Source organism: Acipenser ruthenus, unplaced genomic scaffold (genome assembly GCF_902713425.1).
Source record: "Acipenser ruthenus unplaced genomic scaffold, fAciRut3.2 maternal haplotype, whole genome shotgun sequence".
Lineage (NCBI taxonomy): Eukaryota > Metazoa > Chordata > Actinopteri > Acipenseriformes > Acipenseridae > Acipenser > Acipenser ruthenus.
Genome location: NW_026708179.1, coordinates 105,001 through 111,806, shown reverse-complemented (window position 1 = coordinate 111,806; position 6,806 = coordinate 105,001).

The window sequence follows — 6,806 nt, the reverse complement described above, 5'->3', positions numbered from 1 at the left end:
TATGCAATCAATTATTTTCTGTTTTATATTTGTAATTAATTTAGAACAATTTGTAGATTTTATTTTTCACTTTGACATTATGGACTTTTCTTGTGTTGATCAGTGGCAAACATAACGCTTAGCGTTGAGGACAAAAAGCTCTATTTTGGTCTCATCAGACCATAGAATCTTCTTCCACTTGGTCTCAGAGTCTCCCACATGTCTTCTGGGAAACTCTAGCCGAGATTTGATGCGAGTTCTTTTCAACAATGGCTTTCTTTTTGCCACTCTCCCATAAAGGCCAGTTTTGTGAAGCACCCGGGCTATTGTTGCCATATGCACAGTGTCTCCCAGCTCAGCCGTGGAACACTGTAACTCCTTTAGAGTTGCCATAGGCCTCTTTTTGGCCTCCCTGACTAGTGCCCTATACGCCCGGATACTCCGTTTTTGAGGACGGCCTGTTCTAGACAGATTCACAGTTGTGCCATATTCTCTCCATTTCTTAATAATGGACTTTACTGTGCTCTGAGAGGATATTCAATGCCTTGGAAATGTTCTTATATCCTACCCCTGATTGGTGCTTTTGAAGAACCTTATTCCGGATTTGCTTTGAATGTTCCTTCATCTTCATCATGTAGTTTTTGTTAGGAAATGTACTAACCAACTGTGGGACCTCCCAGAGACAGGTCTATTTAACCTGAAATCATGTGAAACACCTCAATTGCACACAGGTGGACTCCATTCAACTAATTATGTGACTTCTAAAGACAATTGGTTGCACCAGAGCTTATTTAGGTGTGTCATAGCAAAGGGGGTGAATACTTATGCAATCAATTATTTTCTGTTTTATATTTGTAATTAATTTAGAACAATTTGTAGATTTTATTTTTCACTTTGACATTATGGACTTTTCTTGTGTTGATCAGTGGCAAACATAGCGCTTAGCGTTGAGGACAAAAAGCTCTATTTTGGTCTCATCAGACCATAGAATCTTCTTCCACTTGGTCTCAGAGTCTCCCACCTGCCTTCTGGGAAACTCTAGCCGAGATTTGATGCGAGTTTTTTTCAACAATGGCTTTCTTTTTGCCACTCTCCCATAAAGGCCAGTTTTGTGAAGCACCCGGGCTATTGTTGCCATATGCACAGTGTCTCCCAGCTCAGCCGTGGAACACTGTAACTCCTTTAGAGTTGCCATAGGCCTCTTGGTGGCCTCCCTGACTAGTGCCCTATACGCCCGGATACTCCGTTTTTGAGGACGGCCTGTTCTAGACAGATTCACAGTTGTGCCATATTCTCTCCATTTCTTAATAATGGACTTTACTGTGCTCTGAGAGGATATTCAATGCCTTGGAAATGTTCTTATATCCTACCCCTGATTGGTGCTTTTGAAGAACCTTATTCCGGATTTGCTTTGAATGTTCCTTCATCTTCATGATGTAGTTTTTGTTAGGAAATGTACTAACCAACTGTGGGACCTCCCAGAGACAGGTGTATTTAACCTGAAATCATGTGAAACACCTTAATTGCACACAGGTGGACTCCATTCAACTAATTATGTGACTTCTAAAGACAATTGGTTGCACCAGAGCTTATTTAGGTGTGTCATAGCAAAGGGGGTGAATACTTATGCAATCAATTATTTTCTGTTTTATATTTGTAATTAATTTAGAACAATTTGTAGATTTTATTTTTCACTTTGACATTATGGACTTTTCTTGTGTTGATCAGTGGCAAACATAGCGCTTAGCGTTGAGGCCAAAAAGCTCTATTTTGGTCTCATCAGACCATAGAATCTTCTTCCACTTGGTCTCAGAGTCTCCCACATGTCTTCTGGGAAACTCTAGCCGAGATTTGATGCGAGTTCTTTTCAACAATGGCTTTCTTTTTGCCACTCTCCCATAAAGGCCAGTTTTGTGAAGCACCCGGGCTATTGTTGCCATATGCACAGTGTCTCCCAGCTCAGCCGTGGAACACTGTAACTCCTTTAGAGTTGCCATAGGCCTCTTTTTGGCCTCCCTGACTAGTGCCCTATACGCCCGGATACTCCGTTTTTGAGGACGGCCTGTTCTAGACAGATTCACAGTTGTGCCATATTCTCTCCATTTCTTAATAATGGACTTTACTGTGCTCTGAGAGGATATTCAATGCCTTGGAAATGTTCTTATATCCTACCCCTGATTGGTGCTTTTGAAGAACCTTATTCCGGATTTGCTTTGAATGTTCCTTCATCTTCATCATGTAGTTTTTGTTAGGAAATGTACTAACCAACTGTGGGACCTCCCAGAGACAGGTCTATTTAACCTGAAATCATGTGAAACACCTCAATTGCACACAGGTGGACTCCATTCAACTAATTATGTGACTTCTAAAGACAATTGGTTGCACCAGAGCTTATTTAGGTGTGTCATAGCAAAGGGGGTGAATACTTATGCAATCAATTATTTTCTGTTTTATATTTGTAATTAATTTAGAACAATTTGTAGATTTTATTTTTCACTTTGACATTATGGACTTTTCTTGTGTTGATCAGTGGCAAACATAGCGCTTAGCGTTGAGGACAAAAAGCTCTATTTTGGTCTCATCAGACCATAGAATCTTCTTCCACTTGGTCTCAGAGTCTCCCACCTGCCTTCTGGGAAACTCTAGCCGAGATTTGATGCGAGTTTTTTTCAACAATGGCTTTCTTTTTGCCACTCTCCCATAAAGGCCAGTTTTGTGAAGCACCCGGGCTATTGTTGCCATATGCACAGTGTCTCCCAGCTCAGCCGTGGAACACTGTAACTCCTTTAGAGTTGCCATAGGCCTCTTGGTGGCCTCCCTGACTAGTGCCCTATACGCCCGGATACTCCGTTTTTGAGGACGGCCTGTTCTAGACAGATTCACAGTTGTGCCATATTCTCTCCATTTCTTAATAATGGACTTTACTGTGCTCTGAGAGGATATTCAATGCCTTGGAAATGTTCTTATATCCTACCCCTGATTGGTGCTTTTGAAGAACCTTATTCCGGATTTGCTTTGAATGTTCCTTCATCTTCATGATGTAGTTTTTGTTAGGAAATGTACTAACCAACTGTGGGACCTCCCAGAGACAGGTGTATTTAACCTGAAATCATGTGAAACACCTTAATTGCACACAGGTGGACTCCATTCGACTAATTATGTGACTTCTAAAGACAACTGGTTGCACCAGAGCTTATTTAGGTGTGTCATAGCAAAGGGGGTGATTACTTATGCAATCAATTATTTTCTGTTTTATATTTGTAATTAATTTAGAACAATTTGTAGATTTTATTTTTCACTTTGACATTATGGACTTTTCTTGTGTTGATCAGTGGCAAACATAGCGCTTAGCGTTGAGGCCAAAAAGCTCTATTTTGGTCTCATCAGACCATAGAATCTTCTTCCACTTGGTCTCAGAGTCTCCCACATGCCTTCTGGGAAACTCTAGCCGAGATTTGATGCGAGTTTTTTTCTTTTTGCCACTCTCCCATAAAGGCCAGTTTTGTGAAGCACCCGGGCTATTGTTGCCATATGCACAGTGTCTCCCAGCTCAGCCGTGGAACACTGTAACTCCTTTAGAGTTGCCATAGGCCTCTTGGTGGCCTCCCTGACTAGTGCCCTATATGCCCGGATACTCCGTTTTTGAGGACGGCCTGTTCTAGACAGATTCACAGTTGTGCCATATTCTCTCCATTTCTTAATAATGGACTTTACTGTGCTCTGAGAGGATATTCAATGCCTTGGAAATGTTCTTATATCCTACCCCTGATTGGTGCTTTTGAAGAACCTTATTCCGGATTTGCTTTGAATGTTCCTTCACCTTCATGATGTAGTTTTTGTTAGGAAATGTACTAACCAACTGTGGGACCTCCCAGAGACAGGTGTATTTAACCTGAAATCATGTGAAACACCTTAATTGCACACAGGTGGACTCCATTCAACTAATTATGTGACTTCTAAAGACAATTGGTTGCACCAGAGCTTATTTAGGTGTGTCATAGCAAAGGGGGTGAATACTTATGCAATCAATTATTTTCTGTTTTATATTTGTAATTAATTTAGAACAATTTGTAGATTTTATTTTTCACTTTGACATTATGGACTTTTCTTGTGTTGATCAGTAGCAAACATAGCGCTTAGCGTTGAGGCCAAAAAGCTCTATTTTGGTCTCATCAGACCATAGAATCTTCTTCCACTTGGTCTCAGAGTCTCCCACATGCCTTCTGGGAAACTCTAGCCGAGATTTGATGCGAGTTTTTTTCAACAATGGCTTTCTTTTTGCCACTCTCCCATAAAGGCCAGTTTTGTGAAGCACCCGGGCTATTGTTGCCATATGCACAGTGTCTCCCAGCTCAGCCGTGGAACACTGTAACTCCTTTAGAGTTGCCATAGGCCTCTTGGTGGCCTCCCTGACTAGTGCCCTATACGCCCGGATACTCCGTTTTTGAGGACGGCCTGTTCTAGACAGATTCACAGTTGTGCCATATTCTCTCCATTTCTTAATAATGGACTTTACTGTGCTCTGAGAGGATATTCAATGCCTTGGAAATGTTCTTATATCCTACCCCTGATTGGTGCTTTTGAAGAACCTTATTCCGGATTTGCTTTGAATGTTCCTTCATCTTCATGATGTAGTTTTTGTTAGGAAATGTACTAACCAACTGTGGGACCTCCCAGAGACAGGTGTATTTAACCTGAAATCATGTGAAACACCTTAATTGCACACAGGTGGACTCCATTCAACTAATTATGTGACTTCTAAAGACAATTGGTTGCACCAGAGCTTATTTAGGTGTGTCATAGCAAAGGGGGTGAATACTTATGCAATCAATTATTTTCTGTTTTATATTTGTAATTAATTTAGAACAAGTTGTAGATTTTATTTTTCACTTTGACATTATGGACTTTTCTTGTGTTGATCAGTGGCAAAAACTCCCAATTAAATCCATTTTGATTCCATGTTGTAACACAATGAAATGTGGAAAAGTCCAAGGGGGGTGAATACTTTTGAGAGCCACTGTATTTCTTAGCAGACACCCTTATCCAGGACGACTTACAATTGTTACAAGATATCACATTATTTTTACATACAATTATATTATTTTTCTACATACAATTACCCATTTATACAGTTGGATTGTTACTGGAGCAATCTAGGTAAAGTACCTTGCTCAAGGGTACAGCAGCAATGTCCCCCACCTGGGATTGAACCCACGACCTTCTAGTCAAGAGTCCCGAGACCTAACCACTACTCCACACTGCCGCCCTGACCATAGTCAAAATTGAGCTACATGACCAGAGTCACCATTGAGCTACATGACCAGAGTCACCATTGAGCTACATGACCAGAGTCACCATTGAGCTAAATGACCATAGTTAGAATAGAATTGACTAGAGTCAGAATAGTGCTACATTGGAGGCTGTGTGGTCCAGTGGTTAAAGAAAAGGGCTTGTAACCAGGAGGTCCCCGGTTCAAATCCCACCTTAGCCACTGACTCACTGTGTGACCCTGAGCAAGTCACTTAACCTCCTTGTGCTCCGTCTTTCGGGTGAGATGTAATTGTAAGTGACTCTGCAGCTGATGCAAAGTTCACACACCCTAGTCTCTGTAAGTCGCCTTGGATAAAGGTGTCTGCTAAATAAACACATAATAATAATACATTACCATAGCCACAAAAAACCTTAGTGGACAAAGTGGGTCTGGGTGGCCGAGCGGCAGTTCCAGGAGGTCGGCATGAAGTAGTGACTTGCTCTCATAATGCTATTAGATAACAGATACACTGGGGGGGTAAGTGCATATTACTAAGGGCATGGTCTTTTGATCAAAAAAATATTTAAGTAAAAATAATAAGTCAAGCCATGTGGGAGGCTCTGCACCCCGGGCAGAGTTCCCATTCACCCCTGGCAGCTTCCACTTCCCTGGAAGTCTGTCTGTTGCCCTCCCGTGCCTGGCGCCAGATCAGGTCGGGCTGGAGGCTCTGTTTTCGGCTTGGGGAGGCGGTGGGTCCCCTTACAGTCCTGGACTTCCATGCTGATGGAAGTATGCTGCCCTCCCGCGCCTGGCGCCAGATCAGGCCGGGCTGGAGGCTCTGTTTTGGGCTTGAGTAGGCAGTGTGGGTCCCTTACATTTTTTTATTTTTAATGCACTTTAAGTCTCTTGCCTTCACGGGGTTTAGAGGCTCTGTTTTGGGCAACAGTGTGCCATTTGTGTCGCTGACTTTCAGTGCACTTGAAGCCTGTTGCCCTCGCGGGGTTTGGAGGCTCTGTTTTCAGCAGCAGTGTGCCGTTTGTGTCCTTGGTGACCTCCATGTTTTTGCTGCTAGAGACTAAGTCCCGTTGTGGACATGGTCGTGTCTACCTTCAATGCGAGCCTTTTGGTGGACATGGTCATTGGCCGAGCACTTTAAAAAAAAAAAAAATCCTATCTTTAACATTAGATGACCATAGTCCGGACTTTTTTGGCTCCGCCAGAAACTAAGAGTTGAAAAAGACATAGTCATGTCGCCTATCTTTAACATGACATGACCATGACCATAGCAGGGCAGTTTATGGAAGTCTGTAAACGGCCGAGATTGAAATGTCCTGCGGGGTGGCAGCGACTCCTTGGCAGTGTGACTTCGGCCCCGTTGCCCATAAAGACTCCATGTCTGAGATACAACGGGGGGACCCGCGGAGATTTCCGTCGACAGGGTTTTTAGAACAAAAAATATTTCTAAGTCAGGACGGAGGTGTCAGAAAAATGCTTGTGAGTGATCAGTTGAAGCCAGGCTTGGAGGCTTTGTGCTGGGCAGGGGAAGATGGCCGGGATGACTCCTCCTGTCGGGTCC